Consider the following 25,206-nt stretch of genomic DNA (forward strand, 5'->3'; position numbering starts at 1 on the left):
TCCCTGGGCCTCCAAGTGTCTGATTCAGCAGGTCTGGGTGTAACTGGGAATCTGCATTTTCTAACAAGTTCCCAGGTGCTGCAGAAGCTGCCGGTCCACCATCACACTTTGAAAAACATTGGCCTACCACAATCACAGAACTTACTATGGAGAAGAATGAAACCAGAGTAAGAAACCCAGGCTTTCACCAATTCACCATGTGATGCAGGGGTAGGTTCATTCCCTGTCCAAGTCTTCATCTGCTATTTTTGTGAAGAGGATCTCTTCCTTTCTTCCTTCTACTGGGATTGAACCCAGGAGCTCTCTACTCCTGACCCACATCCCCATTCCTCTGTATTTTTTTATTTTAAGTTACCCACACTGGCCTTGAACTTGTGATCCTCCTGCCTCAGACTCCCAAGGAGCTGGGATTACAGATGTTTTAGCCATTGCACCTGGCTAAGAGGAACAATTTCAAACTATGGACAGATCAAATGAAGGTCAATGAAGGAAACAAAGTAATTAAGACTCAAAAAAAAATTAGCAAATGCCCTACAAAAATAGCCATCATTTTATAGATCGTCTAAAGACTGGACAGTCCTAGGTTCTTGTCTGGGTTTCCTTAGACACAATGCAGGACCTTTCCGGGCCATAGTTTTCTATATAAAAAGCAAAAGGCTTGGTCCTTCATATGTAAACCTCCACAGTCCTCCAATCAACCCACGAGTGGCAAAGCAGAGCGCGTCTCCATCTCCCCACCCGGAGCCAAGCATGAGGCTCTTTCCTTTCGCTTCAGCAGCACCCAACAGCGACCTTGTGCTTTGCCCACGTGTCAGTACACACCAGCTGCAGAAGCAGGTGTACAGCAGTCCCTGCCAGACCTCAGCACCAGCTCCTCAAACATCCTAAACCAAGCTGCACACTGTCATTGGTGGGACCTGTCTGCCATCATTAGACAGGCACCCGGAGTCTGTGCCATTCTCTCAGCTGATAAAGGTTTTCTCCTCTTTCTCTAAAATCATCTGGTGTCAAGTCCTCCCTGCACATCTCACTGTCACTGTGTGTCCCATCCAGCTGGGGCCTCACATCTCTCAGGGACAAAGACAACACCTCCTAATTGGACTGTACTTCCCATCACCATCACCCCAAAGCAGCTGCCAGAGGAGCTTGTGCAGAACAGGCTCAGTCGCGTGGCTCACCTTCACACATCCTGACGGTGCCCCACCCCTGCAGCAGGGGCCCCACGCTGGGGGGCCAAGCCCCACTTCAGTCCTGCCTGAACTGCCACCTTATCTCCCTCATGGGCTCCCCCACAGCGGATCCTCCGCAACTGGTTCCCCAGTCCCGTCCCAGGCGTCCAGCTCCCAACCTTTTCGCCCTCTTCTTTGGCCCTGTCTTTGGCTGTTGGAGTCCCGCCAACTCTACCCCTGGGAAAGTCTTCCCTGCCAATGCTCCATAAACACCTTTTGCTGCCTTTCTTTTGCACATCACTGCGATTGCCCTGACATTTTGTGAGGTTATCTGAGCTCATCTCATGTCTCACTCAAGACCGTGAGTTTCTCGAGGACAGGGACAGACTTTACCCACCTGTGTCCTGCTGCGTTCTTTGGGCATTCGGCCATTGAGATCTAGAAAAGGCCTGGCCTTGTACAGATGGGTCACTGCAATATGAGCTGGTTTGTATGGGGACCGGCAAACAGGAATTGCATAGCACAATTAGAGTCATGTTGGTGTCATATGTAGTTTTCCCAGAATTTTAACATTTTGTACAACCAAGGAATAGTACCTAAACAAAAATTCCTCAAACACAGCAGACTGCAGTGACCCACAGAGAAAATCACACTCGTGTTCTCCTTGGCCCTCCCGGAATCTGGTCTGCTGTGGAAACGCTCTTCTTTTTAAAAACTGCTTTCTGTGATTTTAATGCAGTTTAGATCCATTATTTCTTTACTTCTTAGTATTGCTAATTGCTTTTGTTAATGTTCCAGTTCTAAAGTCAAAGGGGTTTTGAGTGACCTATTCACAGCCCTGTTTTCCCGCATCATGTTCTTGGAAGGTGAGTCTGCAGAACGTGAGGGTTTGAGAAAATGTGCACACAGCATCGCCAAGTAAACACGCGGACGGGTGCTACACTGAACCAGGGAGAGAAGGCAAGACAGCAGTTCTGAAATGAATGACAAGGTCCCCACACATGATCCCTCCAGGGTGTACTGTCTGGGCCAGCAAGGGGCCGGGACTGAGCTTTTCTCGGAATCTGGAACTGTCAATGGCCATGCTCTTGGGAAGATGGGTTGACCTGAGCTGACCCTGCATGGGAGTGACTCAGAGCTTTCCTGGACAGAGTTGTCTGGCTTCCTGAAGAAAGAGGCTATCTGAGGGAAGAAAGGCAAAGAAAGCAGGCAGAGGAGAAAATTATAAAAAGAGAGGGGTCAATCAACAACCACAGAGGATCAACAGGGGCCCAGGTGCAGCATGCGCCATCTCACTTCACATTCACAGGCAAAGGTCTCCCGTTTGACAGCTTGGCCTCAATCTACAAGAAAAGAAAGTCAGGGCTGGGCACGAGCCTTTAATCCCAGCTACTGGGGAGGCTGAGGCAGAAAGATCACAAGTTGGAGGCAGCCTCAGCAACTTGCTAAGATCCTGTCTCAAAAGAAAGAAATCAAAATAAGACTAGAATGTGGCTCACTGGAAGGCACTGCTGGGTTCCTGAGTTCAAGTCTCCAGTGCTGCAAAGAAAGAGCGGAGGGGCGGGAAAGGAAAGGAAAGGAAGAGAGTCAGGCTCAGTGGTTGAGGGATTTGCCTCAAGTGTTGGGATCCAGAACACTGGGTTTTCACTGAAATGGTGGTTTCCAGACTGAGTGCCAGGGGCTAGGCCACCCATGGAGCCTTGTCATGATTGGAGGCTAGATGCAGAAGATGAAGTATAAGGAAAGAATCTGGGAGCCAAATGAATCGAATCTGGGCCTCCCACCTCCACTTCAACCACTTTTAACTGTTTTACATACTGGGCTTCCTCTTCTGCTTCTATTTGAAGTAAGAGTCCTACCGTTTTAAAAGCAGAGAAAAAGGTTTGAAAATCACTGCATCATATCAAGCTGCCTACTTCCCAATTCTGCCTGAGGCTGGCCTTCAGCAGAAAAATAAATGAGTGCTTACAAAAGGCCCACTCTATGCAGAACACCGTTGGGGGGTCCCGATTCCCTGCTCTAATCATTCCAAAGCTGTCTAAAAGGACTCCACTTTTTTCCAACTTTACTAACTGGTACATCTACATCTACCTTGCATCCAGGAGTCCCAGAGCAGGTCAGAGGCTTGGCAGACACCTCACATAAACCCCGGAAGCTCAGGGAGCAGGCCCTTCAGTCCTGTGGCCAGTGCTCTGGGGATAAGACCCTGGAACCCCCAAGAGCTCTGAACCTCCAGCAGGATGTCCTGGGCCTGATTCCACCCCATGAGGGGTGTCCCTCCCCTCTGACCTCTGCTTCCTTGGCTATGAAAGGAGTCAAGGTATTTAATGCTCTGACCTTCAGGAGTCCATATATAAAAAGTGTTGTGTTTCTGTGTTAAGAGAAGGTGAAGGAGAGGCCATATGAAGAGTGAGTTTGCAGCAAGTGGGAGCTGACAGGTGTCAAAGTCCACGCCCCACAGATGCTCATGCAGACTCTTCGGACAAATTATTGCTCTAAGTCATGAGCACCAAGGAACAGACTGTAAAAAATAAAACAAAGAGTCATGAGTGCTGACGTGACTAAGCAGAATGAAACAGAACAAGCCTTTAATTTCCCCAAGAGAACAGCTCCTTAGAACATAAAAGGTCATTTCAGATTTTTGCAAAGCATTTTCAAAGTCCAGGGAAGAGGCTCTGTATGGCAGGGAAGGGACTTGTGTGGAAGTTTCTTTACAGTGGTTAGAAAGAAAATAACAGGCACTGGATTTACAGCCAGTCTTCAGGCAATGAATGATTTGTCACCTTCTCCTTCTGGTATCGATTCTCGCCTCAGACAGACGACGAGTGACTGCTGATCAAAGTGTGCGTGTCTTGGTGACTGCTCAGGCTGGTTTGGAACATTCCCTCAGCATGTCGCCCCAGGCTCCTTCTGCAAGGCCCACCCTCCTCAGCAGCTCAGCTGCCTCATCTGCACACATCTGGAAGTCCACCTGGCAGCTCCACCACCCACTTTGCATCCCCATAAATCTACATCAAGCAAACAAGAGTGTACACACACCTCAAAAGACAATGCACGCACGTTTGTTTGAATCATGCCCCCATCTTCCAAGTATCACTGTCCAACCATCTCTGGACTCTTACTAATATCACCCATTGATTGAGCATCTACTTTGGGCCAAGAGATTATTTTGTATTATCATTCATCTTTATGATTCCTCTGGTAGTATGAGACTCTAAGGTTAAATAGTCCAAAGTTACACGGTGGATCTGACTCTTACCACGGAGTTGACTTGTGGACATCTCTCACAGCTAAGAGGAGCTGACTGTCCGCACTCCCTCAATCCTTACCCCATCCTCACGGTTCCACTTTTCCCCTGGGAGCTGGCAAAGTCACTGAAGCTTTCAAACACTAGGGGGTCCAGAATTGAAAGAAGCATCGGAAACTTAGGAGCAAGTCAAGAAAATTAGGCCTGGTGATAGATTTTCAAGCCTGACTTTTCCTGAATTTTTGCCCTCTGATTTTTCCTGAAATTCTACCAGTTAAGTTACTTATATATAATTTTAAAAAAAGAAAATGAAAATTGCCTCTTGGAAGTTAAGATGCTAATTACCATTTACTCCGAGCATAAAAGTTCTATTAGAGCAAGACATACTCACAGCAGCCGAGACCGCCTGCCCTTGTGGATGGACATTTTGATTCAGAGTTGAGTGAGTGATTTGGAGATTGACAAAGTACCAATGGTGGGACATCTGGGTGCTAGATGGCCTAGGGGACAGAGATCCAGCAAGGAGCCAGCCAAAGGCAATGCCAAGGAAATGATTTGTCAGTTTCAAAACTGCTCAGCTCTCCTCTCCCTCTTCCTCCCCCTCCTCCTTTACAGCTTCCAACTCCCCAAACCCAAGTTAGTAATTATTAGGGTTATTAATTAATAAAAGCATGCAAACTGAGTTAAAATGGCACATATGAACCTCAACACTATGGAATATTCTTACATGGAAATATGTGATCTGACTCTAAACAAATTTATACCCATCATGTTTCTAAATGTGAAGTTATCAGGAGATATTGTTTACAGCAAGTCATATAAAAACTAATTACATGTGCTGCAAAAAAGCTTAACAGTGTTGGTGTAAACGGAAAAGGTGTGGGGGGAGGGGGACAGAGAAGTTGCTTAAAATTTTCATTCCTAATGGAAGTTGTTTCTGAATTTTGTTGAAGAGGAGAGCCCATCATCATCTTGAGAGTCACTTATACTGTTTCATTTGAATTATTGGTTTCTCCCCCAAAGTAAGATTCAATCAAAAAAATAATATATGTTCATCTAGGACACCAATCTTGCTATCAAGATTGATAAAAAGATTGCATGGAAACAGAGGATTCGGTATCAGAACGGGAACTTGCTCACTTGCTATTCTTCCCACATCATTTAAATGCCCACCTAGACGTCACCTTGCAAATGTAAGAGTAAATGCAAATGACTGAGTTTGGTGATGATAAAGTCCAATACCAGGTAGGTGCTGTCAGGGTGACCGTGAGGGGCCACATGGGTCAAAGGGCTGGAGAGGACCAACAATCTCCAAGTCTGACCTATACCTGTTGAGTCTGTGGCTTTCCCTGTGGCTGGGGCCAGGTCACTGTATGTGTTATGGCTTTTGCTTCTCTCCCTGAAAGACTGAAGGAGACCTTTGTCACATTCACCCATCTCAGAACTCTGCGGGCCTTTAGAACACTCGGTCTGACTGCTTCATCCTACAGGTGTGAACACTGAGTGCCACACAGGTACCATTAGGAAGGAAAGGTCACTCAACTGGTGTCAAGTCCAGCCTAGACCAAAGGGTCCTCATTCTTAAACCAGCACTCTGACTCCCTGGAGTCGATCCAGTAACACCGCACAGAGGTGGCGGGTAGGGCCATGAATGCACAAGTCCAACACCTTCTTAGGCACTCTGTCCACCACCCTCAGGGCAGTACTCAGTGGACATCTGCTTTCTCCACTTTCTACTGTGGAACTAACACGAGTCATATCTGACACGTTTATAAGCCAGCGTAATATTAATTCAAAATTTAATTTGTACATTTTAAACATGTGAACAATTTTCAGACTGAAAATTCTGAGTTCTAGTTTATTTATAGGTAGCTTTCACCAACCACATTTAAAATAAAGCCAAGATTACCTACAAGGAAATTTTGTTTAGAACAGCTTTAATTTTAATCAATGACATGACACCCCCCCCCCAAAAAAAAGCATCCAATTTGCTTTGAAACCATGGATAGGATGGGCCCCGGGGAACACTTGCATCCCAGCTACTTGGAAGGCTGAGGCAGGAGGATCACTTGAGCCCAGGAGCTTAAGGATACCCTGGGCAACATACCTAGACCCCACCTCAAAAATAAAATAAAACCATGAGTAAATAACTGTCCGATAATCTCTAAAATGATGTGCAACTGGAGATTTCCTAACTGTATCTAGTTGCTGCTTAACAAAATACACTTCTCAAAGTCTACCCTTTAGGGTGAGAGCTTAATAAATAAGGAAAAGGTAACACACTGGCTGGTTTGGACTTTGAGACACACATTTGTGTATATAAGTGGTTAGTTTTTAAATGCTGGCGCTCATGACAATCTGTTTATTCAAACAGAATTTATCGTTGTTTTTGAATAAAATGGACAGATGAAAAAAATGAGAAAACTTAAAAACCATGGAAATAAGAATTGGTTCCTATGTGAAAACATATAACAAAAGTACTTTTGCCTTTGGACACCTCATAGACAGCCTCAGGACTGTGACTCCTCTCTATATTGACATGTGTAGTGGGATTTGTTTCTGTGAGAATGCAGGGAGTCGAAGTGGAAACCTCCAATTTTACCAAGAAAATTGCATACAAAATAATGTCAAATCACCAAGGTATTAAAATTCTAGATAAAGAATTTAAGATTTCATTCTTTAAAACTGTGTGAGATACCTTCCCATATACACCAAAATCTAAGGCCTCATTTATAATTAAAAAAACACTCAATTTGTAGTATGAAGGAAGAAAAACCAAATTATCAAAGTATATTGATAGGTGTAATGAGACCTTGAATAATTTGGCAAAAATTCATTTGCTCTCGCTTTCTCTTCTCTCTCTCTCTCCTCTCTCTCTCTCTCTCTCTCTCTCTCTCTCTCTCTCTCTCTCTCTCTCTTTCCCCATTTCTTTTTCAGCGAGGAAAAGTTTACAGTTGGCAATTGGTAGAACATAAGGGGAAATAGTAGATATGGAAGAAGCAGAGGAGGTAATACTTGAAGCTGACCTTTGGAGAAAAGGATAGTTTAGAGATATAGGGAGTCTTTTAAAAAGAGTCCACTTGGTCATTAAGCTGGTTTTTCTGTCTGCACCTTTTCTGCCATGTTAGGGATCAAACCCTGCAAGAACTCTGCCACTGGGCTATACCTCCAGCCCAAACTGTCTGATTTCTGAAAAAAATAAATAAATAACTTCTGTGTGCACTGATTGTCTCATGTGAAATGCTGAATATAGACATTTTGAAAAGTGGTTTGGAACTCTAGTGATCTGATTAAAATAACTGGCTTCACAAAGACATGCTTGAGTTCAATGATGGCCCACAGTCTCTATTGAAGGAGGGAAATATAAAACATATTTCTAAGAATTTCATTTAAAAATTTTAACCTTTTCATCATGACAAGCCCTGAGTGTCCACCCTTTGCCCTCTCAGTTCCCAAAGTCGCTCCCTTCCTCCACTTTCTGTTCTCACACCAAGCAAACGCTGTGCTTGAGGATGTCCTCCTAATCCTCTTCTAGGGGACACACAGAAAACACTCTCAGAAAGTCCTGGAAGGCACGCAGCACAAAGTCCACTCCAATATTTGCACCCGTGCCCCATCGTCCACTTCCTAACTTGGCAATCTACCTGAAATACGACCTGTTCTAACAGAAGTCCTGAACGTCTTGCTTAGGGAGCTCATCCTGTGCTTTCATCTGCTCCAAGCTCTCCGCCCCCAGCAATATTCCCAGTCCCTTCTACTCACCCATCTCCCTTCCGGAATGTCAGCTCTTGAGAACAGGGGCCTGGTGATGTTCAGGCCTGTTACCTACTTTGTTTCTAGTTCCTAACACAGTAACTGGTACACAGTGAGCTTCTTGAATGAGTAAGAAAAAGAGGTTTCAGAAAAGAGAGGCCTGGATAAATGTGCATATAGGGGAATGCAATTCATTTCAGGAAAATTCTCCATGCCAAAGCAAGTCAAAACTTCAGAGTGTGGAAGAGACCTCAGAGATCATCTGGGCCAACCCCCTCATTTTCCCGACGCCAAGGAATCTTGGCACAGTGCCCCCTTAAATATAAAAGAACATTTCAGGAAACATAAAAGAATATTAGGCAAAGCAAACACTCTCTCCTAATAAATGAAGATTCCAGCCCACACAATCTGCAAGTGGAACTTAAATAATTAAAATTTTCACAATGCTAATTTTATTTGGCCTTTATTAGTGCCTTCAAGTAAGCCCACCCATTACCTAGCGGTGTCAAATCTACATCTTCTGGGCTCTATTACTTAGTATGTAAATCAGGCAAAGAGTCTCCCTTGGTCTCCAGGCTGCATTTCTCTAGTCTTTCAATGCTCATTAGCACCTCCAACAGAAGGCAGAGGAAATGAAACTCCAATTTATCAATGTCAACTGTTGAACCAGCAAATTGCATCAGTCCCGCCCCCACATGGAAGTGTTTGGACAATTCTGAATCAACAAGATGTTGGCAGCTGTGTTCCTATGGTTCAGTAATTGCATTGTTTCCTACTGTGCTCTATGGGTTGTGAAATGAATTTATTAAATAACTTACACAAAGGGAGTGAGGTGGGGGCTAGCAGCAGCAGCTCTGGGCTGATGTTGGGAGGCTGTCTTCATCCTCCTCCACTTTGACCGCTGGCCTTGACTCCCGTTTTTCTGGGCTTCAGGCTCCTAATCTATTCAACAGGACAATAATTCTGCCCTGGGTAGTAGGAAAATCTTCTAGCACCATAACTCTGTGCTTTCCCTCTCCTACAGAGCTTTAACATGAATTATATTCTCCATGTGCTAGAATGTAGCATGCTTAATTTAAGACCAAATTACACCCTTTGAGTATAACGTCCATGACAAAATGTGGTCCACAGTGCTTGAGAGGATACGTATCTGTAAGTCTAACTGGCCACTTACTACTGGATGGCAATGGTCAGGAAAGGAGAAGAAGCGAGTCAACGCACATGAAGCACAGAATAGAGGGATTTAAACACAGTAGGAAAACCAGTTCTCTTGTCCTTGGTGTGTTTGCCAGTTAATGTTCTGCCAGTTACTTTAGGCTGTTAAAACTAGTTGGACCTGTAATCCCAGCATCTCGGGAGGCTGAGGTAGGAGGATCAAAGCCAGGAGTTCAAAGCCAGCCTCAGCAAAAGTGAGGCACCAAGCAACTCAGTGAGACCCTGTCTCTAAATAAAATACAAAATAGGGCTGGGGATGTGGCTCAGTGGTTAAGTGCCCCTGAGTGAAATAAAAAACCAGTCAGTGTTTTGTAAACCTAGGCTCACCCTGACTATGTGACAGAACAAGAAGCATTTTCAGGTGAAGATGGAAAACTTAACTTGGTACATCATTGCAAATATAAATAGGGGGAAAATGAGTAAGTTTAATAAAGTCAACCCTAAACCTAGTGATCTTATTTCCTTTAGCAGTAAACCACCCTCTAAGTCTTAGAGGGCAGTTGGTGATTACAGAGAATGCCCGAAAGCTGGCCTTCCTGGGGCTGCTGGGAGTCTCCCTGCCTCTCTGGTTTTGGTTGGACCCTAAATAGTACATGGTCTCTTGCTTGTTGGAATTTTTTTTTTTTTCCAGGAAAAATATGCTGAGTGAAGATGTGATTGGGGAGGGCAGCTTCCTTTCAACTGGGAGGGGGCAGATCCCAGTCTGGGCCTTGCTGAGGCTGGCCTAGAACTTCTGATCCTCCTGCCTCAGTCTCAAGGCACTGGGAATACAGAAGCCTAACAGTGTGCTGGGCTCAAACTGCGTTTTTAAAAGAAGGTGAATTTTCTTGTGTATAAATTCTATATAAGTTTTTATCTTTGATATTTTATTTTTTATTTTATTGGTTCTTCTTAGTTATATATGATGGTAGAATCCATTTTATAAAATTATATAAGCATAGGATAAATCTTATTCTAACTAGAACCCCATTCTTACAGGTGGGTCTGATGGTGGGGTTCACATATGTAATTCCATATGTGTAAACAGGAAAATTAGGTTAGATTTATTCTACTGTCTTTCCTGTTCCTATCCCTTCTGCCTTCCCTTCCCTTTGCCTAATTTACTGAACTTCTCTTCTTCCCCTCCTCCCCTCTATTGTGGTTTAGCTTCCACATATCAGTGAAAACATTCAACCTCTGGCTTTGGGGGATTGGCTTATTTCATTTAGCATGATATTCTCTAGATACATCCATTTACCAGCAAATGTCATAAAGTCATTCTTATTTATGGCTGAATAATATTCCATTGTGTATATATACCACCATTACTTTATCCATTCATCTTTTGATGGGCATCTAGGTTGGTTCCATAGTTTAGCAATTGTGAATTGAGCTGCTATAAACATTGATGTTACTGTGTCACTGAAGTATGCTGATTTTAAATTTTCTGGATACATGGCAAGGAGTGGGTTAACTGGGTCAAATGGTGGTTCCCATTCTCTGCACCTACTAGAAGGAAAGGTAGAACTTCGACATATTGGCATAGGAACTAACCTCCTGAGCAAGACTCCTCAAGCACAAGAAATAAAATCAATAAATAGATAAAAGGGTTGGTATCAAGAAGTAAAATAAAAAATCAATAAATGGGTTGGTATCAAACTAAAAAGCTTCTTCACAGCAAAAGAAACAATCAAGAGCATGAAGAGAGAGCCTACAGAATGGGAGAAAATCTTTGCCACCTGCACCTCACACAGGGCGTTCATTTCAGGATATATGAAGAACTCAAAAAGCTTAACACCAAAAAAATAAAAAAAATAAAAATAACCCAATCAATAAATAGGCAAAGGAAAGACCTTTCCCCAATGAAGAAATTCAAATGATCAACAAATATATGGAAAAAAATTCTACATCTCTAGCAATTAGAGAAATGCAAATTAAAACTATACTGAAATTTCATTTCCCTCCAGTCAGAATGGCAACTATCAAGAACACAAGGAACAGCAAATGTTGGTGAGGACGTAGGAGAAAGGCACACTCACACGTGGCTGGTGGGACTGCAAACTGGTGCAACCACTTTGGAAAGTGGAAAGCAGTATGGAGATTCTGCAAAAAAAAAAGCTTTGATTTTTAATAAAAACTTATATGTATATATAATTTAGAAAAGGCAAAAGGAGGCTTCTGCTCAAATTTATAAGTTTTATTCTTCTTTAGCCTTCCCAAATGATTATTTTATAAATAGGTCTTGATTCAGAGCCACAATCATTTACCCAAATCTACACACAGCCCAGTGGCTCTGGCAGTGGTGTGAAGTCTGACAGATGGCATTGCTGGGCTCGGTCACCTCCACAAGGGGATGACAACTGTTAAGGCTGGAGGTGAGGAATGGGAAGCACAGTCCGGGGCTGACACACGGAGCCGTGTACCCCAGCAGGGCGGGTGCTCTACTCTCCAGTCTCAAACCTCACAGAAACCTCACAAGGCAAGAACTGGTCACTATTTTGCAGACACTGAGGTTAAGTGTTTATCAAGGACAAGCGACTAGGAAGTAAAAGATTCAAAAACTTAAACCAGGCCTAACTCTCCCTAAACCCGGCTGCTCCCTGCAACAAGAAGTTGGTGTGGTTCTTGAGGACACTGTTCTTGCTAGACTGACGAGCAGAGACCTACCAGGCCTCTTGTGAACACACAGATGACACTATTCTGCTTTCCCGTCTCCTTTATGAAAGCAGAATATGTACACAGAAGCTCATCATGAGAGCTTTACGTTCACCGGATTCTGGTTGAATGCAAAATTTGCTTTATTTTCTAATTAGGAAACCTCCAGCAGAATTTCAAGCGAACAGCCTGATGGGTGGCACCGTAGAGGGCGGGTTTGGAAAAGCCCAGACAGCACTGCACTGAGAAGCAAGGACGGGCGTGAGTCCCACCTGCAGTGTGCAATGAGTTAAGACAGGAGGCTGAGGCTGCAGCTCGCTGTCGCCTCGGGAGGGGGCTGAGGAAGCCTGGGCTCTGCCTCAGCGCAGCTGCAGCAAGTCCCTTCTTCACCCACGGCTGCTTCCTCATTTGGAAAACGATGGCTTTGGACAGTTTGATGTCAATTTTTAAAGTCATATTTACTGAGGTATAACTTACATACAATAAAATTCATCTCCTTTTAAAAATGCAGTTTGGGCCAGGCATCCAGGAGGCTGAGGCATAAGGATTGCGAACTTGAAGCCAGCCTGGGCAGCTTAGCAAGATCCAGCCTCAAAATAAATATTAAAAGGGCTGGGCATGTGGCTCAGTGGTAAAGCACCCCTGAGTTCAATCCCTGATACTCCCCAATGCAGTCTGATGAGCTTGACAAAGGTATACAGTGCATAAAACTGCCACAATAAAGACACAGATTCCTAATACCTGAACTATTAACCCAAAAAGTTGTCTTGTAATCTTTGCAGTCAATTCGCTTTCTAGGCCCCAGGCAATCTCTGATGTGATTTGTCCCTGTAGTTTTGGTATTTCCCAAATGACACATAAATAAGAGCAGTATTTCATGGCAGGCTTCTTTCACTTAGCATGATGCTTTTAAGATTCACGCATTTTGTTGACTTAACAATACCCTGCCTCTTTTTATTGCTGAGTAGAATCCCACTGAATGGACATCTTGCATCTAGTCATTCACCAGTATTTTTTGCCAATACAAATAAAGTTGCTGTAAACACTTGTGTATAGACCTTTGTGCAGATGTAAATTCCATTCCTTAAGTAAACAACTGGGAGCTCAACAGCTGCAAGAAGTGTGTGGTGTACATTTAACATTTTTATAAAAAGGTTATACTGTTATGTTCCAAAGAGGTTGTCCTATTTTAAATTTTCACCCACCAGGAAAGAACTGGCTGATATTCTAGATAGCCTCCAATGATAACTATTATTTCTTTGACAAATCAATATCCCATCTGTAGAATTTTCTGGAACAGAGGCCCTGTGAAATGCAGCTCAGTATCATCCCTCCACAGCACCAAGGAGAGATGCAGAGTAAATTCAGGGACTCAATACTGAAAGCCCTTCCAGCTTTGATAGGTTCCCCAAAACACCAGAATATGAAAGAATAAAATTCCCTGTGCACTGCTACGAAGAGCTCATTGCGCTTCCTGCGAGAGTCACCAGGTTCAAGAGTTCCCTCTCAACATGTCCTGCTGGCTTATTCATTCTCTTTGTTTATAATGTGTGTGTGTGTGCACGCGTGTGTGTAGATAAACATACAGGCAGAGACAGAGACTGATTCAGAGCAAAGAAAGCAGACACCACTCCTTTCTTGTGGAGCTGTGGTCTAATACGTTCCTCTTGACTAATGTGTGGGGCACAGGGGATGCAAGTTTCACCAGGAGCAAAAAAAAAGAAGGCAGTGTCAGGTCCAGCATCCGAGCTCTTAGCTAAGCAGCAAGTATGGCAGCGTTTATGGGAATGTTCCAGCTATAATTTTCATTATATTCAGGGAAAAATATCTTCTGGGTCTAGACTTGCCTGAGTGCTGATGCCTCAGGGTGTGTGTAAGAGGGAGAGAGAACTGAGGTGGGGTGGGGGAGGATGCTGATGAGTATCTGAGCGCTGAAGAACGCATGGATGTGTTCCACTTTAAGCACTGTTTGGTTTCCAGTCCCTCCCAACCCTACCCGCTGCAAGTTAACTACCCGGTCACGGTGAGAACACAGTTGTTGCTGTCTGAAACTTGACCTTCACTGTGAAGCTCACAGCTGCAGCAAGCGACCCACCTAATAATGCATGGACTCTTGTCTGCTGCATACCTCCCTCTCTGTGAGCCTCTTTATGATGCAATCTGCTTTTTGTCCCGTTTCTTTTCCCCAGACCATCTGCCAAATAAAGGAGGAGGTGAGTACATTTTGAGAAGGAAGGAGTTGTGGTTACAGTGTGGTCCTAGAGAGGGTGCTATTGAGGCCTGCCTGCTATTCAAAGTGTTGTTCATGGACCAGGAGGACCAAGGGTGCCACCTGGGAGCTTGTAAGAATGCAGAATCTCAAGCCTGTTCAAGACCTACTGAGTCAGAATCTGTATTTCAACAGGAGACCTGGGGGATCTGAGGCACATTAAAGTTTCAGGAATGCTAGAATGGGACATAAATCACAAAGAGTTTTCATTCATTCAATTTAAGAATGGCCTAAGGGTATGAAATGGTCAAGCTGAGCGAAACAGAACTAAGCAGGAAAGGCAGGGAGGTGTGAAGGAAATGGCCGGCCCCTGACAACTTCACCTCCCAATGCGGTGCCATGTGTAATGCCCTCCCACATTGAGTCAGGGTGGGTGTACATGGCAATTTGCTGTGCAGAAGTGACAGAATGAAGCAAGGTCATGAAAGGCATTTTGATATTTTACTTGCCTAGGTCTCTTGGGTCACCTGCTAGGGAAAAGTCAGTCACCGCCGCTATGTCATGGCCCTTTCCAGGAACATTGTGGCAAGGTTTCCACGGGGAGGGACTGAGGCCTCCACAGGTACCACACCAGTTGCAAGTGGACCCTCCTGCACCAAACTTCCAGATGGCAGCAGCCAGCCAACCTCTTAACTGCAGCCTCGTGAAACCCCAAGCCAGAACTATCCGCCAAGTGCCTTCCAAATGCCTGAGTCCAAAAATCTGGAAGATGATTCATACTTAACCTGGTTATTTGGTAGTCAATAGCTAGTACAAGAACAGAGAGCTGAATCTGACACGAGGTTCCCCCAACTCACAGTGACTCCCAATGGTCACGTGGCCTTCTTAGTGTCTCAGATGACTCATCTATAAAAGGAATAACGCCATTCATCAAATCTTTGACACTTTCTGAATATCAGGTGCACCATTATTTTATGTCTTGCTCAGAAAAAAAAAAAAATCAAACTCGGACAGCATCAATTCTAAGATGTGTACTAATGTTAGAGATGTAAAACTGTGGGAAAATGTTCATCTTAAAATCAATAAAATACTATTATTATACTTGTTCTGCTACCACAATGAGATGTTGTAAGAATCAATGGACTCACAGATGAGAAGGCACCTGCAAGGAACTGATGGGAGCAGCAGAAGCACTACAGCTTGAGAAGGGGAAATGACATTACAGGCTGTGCAGGCCAGCTAATTAAACTGGCTCTGCTGGGCCTCACCATCTCACTTTCAATGCTATTGCCTCAGGCTCCTATCACAAGTTACACTCAAAGTGGCTGCTGCAAAGACCAAGTGAGGCAAAAACAGTCAAGGAAAAGGTTCAACTTGATGCAATTCTTAAATATACACACAGCCCTCTACCTAGAGACTTCGATTATTCACCAAGCCTGGGGAGGGCATTGGAATCTGTATTTTAACAAGAGTCCCACACAGTTCTTAAGAACATGCAAGTTTTGAAACACTGATCTAAGCAACATAATGACCGTCCACTTACTGACAGCTTTCTCTGCATCAAATCATTGTCAAAATTTGCACACATAAATTACCTTAATCACCAGTCCATATAAAAATGCCTTCAACTAAGAATAAGATTTTACTTAAGGTCAATGAAAAAACCATGTCTTACCAAGGAGAGTTTGCCATTGGCTCGAAAACTTACTGAAGAATTGGCAAATTACACTATTCAACACTGATAACATCAATATCTGCATAGTAAGTATATTAAAGGATGTATCTCCCAACAAGCTGACATATTTCCTTTTCATCCGTCAATAAAAGTAATCAGGCAACCATATTTTCCTTTTTTTTTTTTTTTTTTAGTTAGACTGCCAGTAATATTCCATCTAAAATTCAGATCCCTGAACAATAATACTTACTGTAGCTATCTACTTAGGTCCAATAAAACCTACTTGCTGCTACATTAACCTTCTTGTAAAGGTTTTAGCTTTGCCCTGTATTTTAATGGCTGTATTTCGTGAAGTCTTTTTTCTTAAGCCTTTCCTTTCAGAAGTAGGTCAGGAACAAATTTTAAAATCAATAATGTTTGTTTGGTGTTTTGTTTGTTTCTAATCATGTTCGTACTAAAGGACCACAGCCGGGTTTCTAGTACTTCTCCTCAAGCTGCTGGGCTTGCCTCCTCTCAAGCCAATCTCTTGGCCAGCAGGTAGAACACGGCAGGAATGCTAACCTACCTTTGGGAAGGAAAACACATCCCACTAAAGTGGAAGTTAAAAGAATAAACAAAAAAGAACGTTACAGCAGCTCCTCCAGAGCTCTTCCTATCTCTACAGAGGACACCATTTTTTGAAGATCTGACCCAACTATGAAGCACACTCAGGCCATTAACATCTTTCTCTGCAAAAGAAAGTAAAAGTGAAACAAAACAAAACAATTTCCCCTTCATTTTTAAACCTCTCGCTTGGGTGCCTTCAGTTCCGTACCACAAACTCATCCTTGACCTGATCTTCTAAACATTCCACAAGCTGTAATAATTAAGTCCCTGCCCCTCTGCTGTGAAAGGGCACATTCTGACAGGTGGAAAACCAAGCCAGAGCAGGGAGACAGTTTCTCAGCTTTCTCAGCTTTGCTGAGCAAGGATTTCCATCTTCAACCTTCGAATCTACCCTGGAGATCTGGGTGCACATGAGGTCTCAAAAGGCTGGGAATGTAGCCTAGGGAGAGTGTTTGCCTGGGCTGGGGATGTAGCTCAATGGGAGAGTGTTTGCCTAGAAAGCATCAGACCTGGGTTTGATCACAGTCCTTTGGGGGTTGGGGGGAACAAGAGTGAGAGAGAGAACATGATTAAGTAAGTTGTCAGTGCTTTACAGTGTGAAGTAGCATAACTGTTGGTCAAATGAAAATTTTCAATCTCTACCAACTGTTTTCATAGCAGTCTGACCACCCAGGTTAACTTCATCTCTCCTCCTTTGGTGAATGGTGTTTCTGCCATGAAGTCCTCCAGACCTCAATCACCTCCTGTGAAGGTCAACTGCATGCTCATCTGTATTCCCATGACACCCAAAACATGGCACCACATGTTGTCTTATGTTTTTCTCTATTGCTGGACCTCACAGCTCGAGGTGAATGACCCCAGTTCATTCACCTTCCAGTTGCAGGACCCTTCAGGTTGCCTGGTACATGGGAAGTGCCCAATTTGTGTGAGTGTATAAATCCAGTTCAGTGACTCTGAACTCCCTCAGATTCTCTGACTCAAATTCAGTTGTAATAGAAACAAGGACACAAGGCTCAAGGAACTGAAGTGATTTTTTTCCCAGTGATACAAAATAATAGTAATAATAATAATAATAGACTCCAAAAAAGACCAAAATCCAAATTCTTTCATCCCAATCCACTGCTTTTCCACCATGCCACCTCTCTGCACATGCTGTTCCCTCTGCTGGGTCGTTATCTTCTTGCTCCATCTCCAACCTTCTCAACTGACTTCTCACCCCTCACTTCTCAGTCAAGAAGCAGGTCCTCGGGGAAGCCCTCCAGCCTGGGCAGGTTCCCACATTATCTGCTTCTATTACCTCCTAGACTTGTATTCCTTCCTTTGGAGAATTTATCCAACTTGCAAACATTCAAAGTGAAATTGTTTTATTAAAGCCTATTTTTCTCACTAAAATATAAAGTCCCTGAGAGTAGGGACCATAATCTTTGTTTTCACTGTTCACTGCTATTCTCCTGTTGCCTGGCACAGGGGGCCACTCTCAATTTGTGTTGAATGAATAAGTCATTTAGGAAACAGGGAGTGAGTCTGTGGCATGAACATTCTCTCTCATGAATAGCAGAGTTACAGTAAAAAGTGGCAAGTCATTCTTGTACAATAAAAGACATCTCTGTTTTTCCACTAGTATAATTTACCTTATAAATAACACCTAGCTGATGTCGAAACTCAGTCCAGGTTTCAGACTCCAGGAAAGGTCTGGGCAGCCTTTCTCTTTCAGTGGTTTCACAAGTAAGTACCAGCAATTCCATCATGAGAGTAAGACAAGCTGAGAATGCCAATGTGATGCTACAGAATTTCTTTCCCAAGACAGATGGAAACTTCCACTGGATTAGGTGGACTATTGTTGTTACCACAGATACAGACTTTTGAGAGGATTGGTTGTATTTGATTTGCCTTAGGATCTTCAAAAGGTTTCTTTGAAGTGCTCACAACATTTGCAAACTTTTATCTCAATAAATTCAAGAGAAAGGGTTAGGCCCACATCTCTGATCTCCAAGTCACTTAATGGATTCCAGAAGGAAATGATGAAAATTTGGTGCAATTTCTTAAAATATTTCAACAGACTGTTAGTTCTAAAACGAGTCAGTCATCAGGAACAATTTCCAATACTAACTGAGAAATTAAACTAAAAGAAACAAATGGATCATCCCTATGGTCTGTTTCTGTACTGATGTGTTTAAATATAACCAACTCAGCCAACTTACCAACGAATTAGCCTTGATCCTACAACTCATGGTGAGAAACCCAACCTTCTCTGTGAGACCAAGAAGACTGAAAACAGCCTTCCTTCAGACAAAAAGCTTTTGATTACAGAATGTCACTATTTTTAGTTGTTCTTAGCACATTCCCAGTCTCCCATCACAGCCTCCCTCCTTGAGGTTTGAAAAAAATGTCACGCCACTCTTTTGTTGGGGCATGTGCAAGGTGTTATGAGTGAGGCAACCAAAGTTGGAGATGCAGCTTTGGGCTGGGATTGCTCCTGCAGTGGGTGGAGCTGGATTATAAATCAAGACATCCAATTATAAGTGTAGTTCAGTACTTCTCTGGAATTTAGCTTCCTCAACATTTAATAAGGAAGGGGCATCACTCAAAGTCTCCTTCATCCTTAGAAGCATTCTGTGACTCTAACCTTGACTTCACATAGCACACAGAAATCTCAGAGCTTACCTCCAGAACAGCAGGGACTCAGCATCTTTAGAGATTCACTCTATTTTACCACTGCTATAGAGACACCAGCCATTGCTTCGTGTGACCTCTAACATCCAAAGACCATCTGGATGCTTCCTATCAGCTGACCTGTGTTCCCCTAAAATTCAAATATTGAAATCCTAACCCCCAGGGCCTCGAATGTAACTGTATTTGAGTTATGGCCTTTAAAAGATATGATTAAGGTAACGTGAGGCTTTTGGGGTGGGGTGGGCCCTGATGCAATCTGACTGGTGTCCCTAGAAGAGGAAATCTGGACATGGAAAGACACAGGACTATGTAGCAGAGGAAAGGCCAGGCAACCATATCTGCAAGCCAAGGAGCACCTCAGGAGAAACCAGCCCTGCCAACACCTGGACTGAAGACTTCTGGCCTCTAGAACTATGAGAAAATTGTTGTCATTTAAACTACTCTGTCTGAAATTTTATGGTAGTCTGAACAAACTAATGTAATAGTGAATAGATTTATCCATGCAGATGAGAAGTTGGAAAAATTACTCTTTTCGCTAATGAACAGACATTAACTCTAGAGTTGGAATATAACTCTGCTAAGGCAGCCCAGTTACTTAGTGCCAGAGGGGCACTAGCACAGACCTCATGGGGAAGACAGGTACCTGTGGTCACCTGGACTTATTCCTATTTTTTTTAAGAAGTACAGATCACACAACAAGACATTGAAACATTCAGTGTGACATCCTAAAGGTAAACATCAGAGACCACACCCAGGACAGTCAGAATGCTCAAAGAACCCATTTTAAGTTAGGATTATGGCATTTCATTGAAAAACTAAAAACACATTTAGAATATGCCATGTTTGTACCCACAACTGTGTCTGCCTCTGTTAGCAGAGAAGAAACAGGACTTCTTTCTTCCCTCTAGACAGCCAACAAGCTTCCTCCTGAGAATGTTCTCATGGCTACTTGCTCTCTTCTGGGTTCTTCTCCTTCCCAAAGGGGTGCTCTGAAGACTGTACACATGGAAAGAGATGCACACATAAACAAGCCTGTTTCTCAGAACACCACCAGGCATTAGCTGGGCATGGTGGTGCATTCCTGTAATCCCAGTAACTCAGGAGGCAGAGGCAGAAGGATCACAAGTGCAAGCTTTGGTAACTTAGCAAGACCCTGTCTCAAAACAGAAAAAAAAAAGGGGGGGGGGCTGAGGTAGGGTACTGGGTCCAATCTCCAGTAGGGGCAAAAAACAAATGAATAGGAACAATGCCAAACATAAACTCTTTGGTGGCAATGCAACCTGTCTCGCTCTTAGCTCCTGGTCACTTTCGATGCCTGGACAGGTCCCCATGCTTAGCATGATGTATGCTCCATGCCAAGCACATAGTAGGGCTCAAAGGAGAACCAGCTTGCAGTGGTTCATGATTTCAAGGCACCTAGAGTGCAACCACCCCAGAGTGAACCTTGATTATCAGAACTGAATGATGGAAAAAAGAAAAGGTTCCCTTTTGGTGGCTCTCAAATAACATTTCTTGGATAAGTTTGCATTGTCTGCATTGGCATCACCTCCAAGAGTCTTTCAAAAAATATGAATTTCAAACCCCACCCCCTAGGATGTTCCATTTTCATGAGTCGGGGTGATGTAAGGGATTCTGTGATTTCTGAATGATCCACAGGTGATCATCTAATTTAGGAAACACTCAAACCTGCTATACATTTTTCAAAGTTGAAAGAAAACAACTAAGAAGTAGCTGGTGCCTACAAACTACAGATCCTATCACTGAGTCATTTTCATTGACTGTCAGAAACATCTGCTCTTTGAGGTGCTAATTCATCTATTTCTATATTAGTGATACATAATTGCCTCCCAGAGCACCTCAAAACTTAGTGACTTATAACAATAAACATTTCTTATCTCTCAATCTGCATAGCTGGAAGTCCAGGAGGGTGGGGTGGGGAGCTGGGTATCACTGGCTCAAGATCTCTTGAGAGGCTCCAGTGAAGTCTCTGGCAGCGGCTGCCATCATCTGAAGTCTTGACTGGGGCAGAAATACCCTTGCCCAAGTTTTTGACCAAAGGCCTCGTTGCTCACTGGAGACTGCAGAGACTTTATTTAGTTCTTCACTGCATGGGCTTTTATAAAGGACATCTCAAGGGTCCTCAGGATAGCATCTGTCTTCCCACAGAGTAAGTAATCCAAGAAGAGCAAGGAGAAAGCCAGGCACGTAACACAATCTAGTCTCCAAAGTTGCCACTGGCACACACTTTACAAGTAAGTCACTAAGTCCATAAGTTAGAAGTACAGACTCCATCTTTTGATGGGAGGGTCAAAGAATCTATGGACATATTTAAAGCTTTTATTTTATGCTTCTGTCATGCCAAGAATAAAGTAGAAATGAATGCTTATAAAAAACAACAAACAGCACACAGGCAGCCCTGATTCTGCCCTCATGGACTACATGGGTAGCAGCGGAAGCAGAAAGTGAAGCAGAGTTCTTAATCCATCATTCTCCTTTCCCGAAGCCAAGCTGTGAATGACCAGTCAGGCAGGACAGAGGCACACGGTATACTGAATTAGAAGTCAAAATGGCTTAGGTTCGAGAACCTGGTTTCCTATGTCTGCATTAGCCCCTAAGCTACTAGCTTCCTCTTTCACAGAGTGATGATTTCTGGTGACCTCACAGCAGTAAGGGGGTGGGGCATGTGGGATAGGGATCCTGTGAGTGCTGAAGAAGATAAAATCCATGACAGTGCCAGACAAAGAGCTAAGTGCTATACCCAATTATGATTACTAGCAGGCCTGTTATAAGCCAGGGGACTCATACAGCAAAGGGGAGTGGCCACCCTCAGAGCTCAGGTGACCTTAATCCCTTTTACATGGACCTTCTCTTCTGGATCTGTGCACCGTCCTTTTAAGCAAAAGAGCCTTTTGCTACTCAATAAGAAAATTCCACCCACAGGGACACATATCTTCCAACTCCAAACTGTGTTTCCTTGCTGGTAGAGATGCCCCCCACCCCACTTGGACTGGTGGGTCCTATGAAATGTAACTGAACTAACTGTCCAGAGCTGTCTAATCACGTAACTCCTCTTTTAAGGACTTGCAGTTCCTCCCTGTCCATTTATACTGAAAGTGAGAGAGAGAAAAAAAAAAGGAACTGCAAGTAAATATGGAAGTTACTAGAAATACTTGGTACTTGCAAGTATGTTTACACACAGAAATTTAAGTATTATTGATCTACACATAGGTGAGAAATAGGCAAAAATTCTAATGTTACATAATTCTGTTCTCAGAAGGGGAGCTTCCTCAGGGTTCCAGAGAAAAGAATTTGACTCAAAGTATAGCTGTTAAAGAAAATGTCAGTCTACACAGAAATTCACCCCATAACTACCCAGAAGCATGGAAGGGTCTGAGGAAGCAGTTCTCAAATTTTTTTTTTTTTTCCCCCAATCTCCTTTCTATCTTCTATCCCCTGGTTCAAATGCTTTAAAGAGACTCAAGAAATTCCAGTTTTGAGGAAGCTCATTGTGATGAAGCATGTAACATTAAGCTAACCCATGACCACTGCAGGTTAAAAAAAAAGTGAAAGCATATCCATGGAGAGGCTAGAAAGAAATCTTGAACAACAATTTTCCATAATCCTCCAACTTTGTGGGGGATATACTTTAAAAAGAAAAATTCCAAAAAATGTATCTCTAACCAATAAGTAAAATATCCAAGAAGCATTACAAGAATAAGTTCTAAAGTCTCCTGCAGACATAAAAGATGACCATGAGAGAGAACACAAAAACTCAGGGCGTTCAAGTTTTAGAAAGCCACCTGCAGCGCCCCTTTTTGCAGAGTAGAAAGGGTGAGTGCCTGAAATTAGAAACACATACGCATTCCACATTTTCAAAGTAAAATAAAGGGGCCAGAATTTTGTTCAAAATGAAAAAGAAAATCAAAGCGCCTTTATTGAATTCAATCAGCTAACTTTGTGCTTGGAGGAACAGCATGGACTTTTTTTTTTCCTTCTTCTTTTCTTTCTGTTTTTCTAGAGCCTCTCTCTGAAGCTAAGTCACAGTATCTAGAAGGGTTTACTGGACAATCTTTCCGTTTAGATTACAGCCCAATCCCACCAGGCTCCAGAAGACCCAGAGCCTGCTTACAAGAGCCTTACCTCTTTAGGACAAGAAAGTTCCCTCCCACCACAAGAAGTTTCTGACGGTCCCCAGATGACCTTTAGAAAGAAACAAGTGAAATATGGCTCCCCTGTGGGCCTCTTATGCTCCCTTGTTCAGTAGAACAGTCAAATTAGGGGCTCTGGACAGGCCACTGCCGCATAGATAAAGGCCAGGAATCGGGGTTTGGGTTGGTTAAAGGACTTCTTAGGAACGTCCCCTGTCTTGGAATTGTTATCCACACATACTACTCTACACCCCTTGGGTGCCACCAAGTTGTTCCTCTTCATATCACCAAAGCTGACAGGAAACAGGGTGAAGAAAATATTTCTCAGAAATCAAAATCAGCACACCACTTTAACATGGAAAGAACACATGTTTTAGATCAGAAAGACCTAGAAGTGGATTCACACTCTGTCATTTAGTGGCTAAATGACCTAGATAAACAACCCTTTGGGTCCTTAGTTTCTACAACGTGTTTAAAAAAACAACAACAAACAGATTATTGTGATGAGAAAATAAACATCTCCATGAAACATACTTCCTGTGAAATAGGGAGCCATAAGGAAGTGAGTCCGGCATCTGATTCCCAGAGTTCCTAGGCTGCGTGAAAAACAGAATAGATGCATGCAGAAGACAGGGCAGGGGACCCCCAGTGACCACACCTTCCACATTCACACCCTGAGCTATTACCTCCCACAGTGTGTCAGTGTCCGTCAGGGTGACAAGCAGGAGTTTTGACTTCCACAGTTTGGTGACAAAAGGCACTGCGGCTTCCATCTTAGTCCCCTGCCTGTCCTTTCCATCACTGACTGTGGAAAATCCAGTTGCCGTGTCACTGAGCAACCCTATGGACAGGATCAAGAGGAGTGGACTGTTTCCTACCCAGAGCCTCACCAGCAAGCTTCAGCATGTGTCCTCCAGTCCCCGTCAAGCCGTGAGAAGGCTGCAGCCCCTGTGGACAGCTTGCCTGAGGCCTCAGGGGGAAGCAGAGCCATCACCACCAGCTAAGTCACTCCCAGAGGCCTGGTCCTCAGGACCCATGGAAGATAATATGTTTGTGGTTTTAATGTCACAGATAATCTGCTACACCACAATAGAAAACTAAAGCACGAGGCGACTTTGGGAGTTGCCAGGGTTAAGAAAGGAAGAAACCCCTGAAGGTTGAGGCTTCTCCATCAAAGAAGGTGAGAGATGTTGGAGGAAGGCTGGTTTGTGAGAGGTGGTGCAGGGGCGACGTGCTGCAGACATGAGACAGCGAACCAGATGAGGCGCAGGCAAGACAAACTCGGCAGCAGTGTGTCGCGGCCATGGATCCGGGCAGGCTGTCTACACTGATCCAGGCACGCGAGGGTCTTCAAGAGGGGGGATGATTGGCAGTAACCAGAACTTGGGGCATACAAGATGGGAAAGCAGTGTAAAACCAGAAGCAAGGTGAAATGGGAACCCACTGTAGAGACCCAAGAGAGGAAAGAAGTAACTGAAGTAGAGTACAGCTAAAAGAGGAATGGAGAGAGAGAGAAAGAGAGGAAGGGAGGAAAAGGGGAGAGGGAGGGAAGCACAGCATGAACATGGTCCGTCACAACCCACCACCATTCTCCCACAGCTGCCTATCAAGTCTGGGGTTTCTGAACACTTACTTGGTCATTTAAACTGCTTGCATGTTTGAGGACAAAGCTATCACAGGACACTTTTTAGTGAAAGCCCTATCATTCATGCATATAACATGCTGTTCCCGTACACAACGCACTGCATGACAAAATTAATGTCGTAAATATTGCAGATGTTATAGACGCAAATCACAGTAAATGTGTAAGTTCCGATTCTTCTTAAATCATCTCCACCACAGATCTGACTCCAAATTACACTGTTATCTTTAATAAA

At 43.6% G+C, this 25,206-nt stretch overlaps 1 protein-coding gene across 3 annotated transcripts in view; it reads right to left on the reverse strand.

Annotated features, from left to right (window-relative positions):
* Window positions 1–25,206, reverse strand: part of Mb21d2 (Mab-21 domain containing 2) — a 109,826-nt gene that overhangs the window by 19,378 nt on the left and 65,242 nt on the right. Inside the window, exon 1 of one of the 3 annotated variants that reach the window (XM_047564148.1) lies at window positions 15,085–15,106. The exons of the other annotated variants lie outside the window; for them this stretch is intronic. The gene's annotated coding sequence lies outside the window, so the exon portion shown is untranslated. Of the gene's footprint in view, window positions 1–15,084; window positions 15,107–25,206 lie in introns of those variants that run through there. 3 annotated transcript variants of the gene reach the window in all.

Source organism: Sciurus carolinensis, chromosome 9 (genome assembly GCF_902686445.1).
Source record: "Sciurus carolinensis chromosome 9, mSciCar1.2, whole genome shotgun sequence".
Lineage (NCBI taxonomy): Eukaryota > Metazoa > Chordata > Mammalia > Rodentia > Sciuridae > Sciurus > Sciurus carolinensis.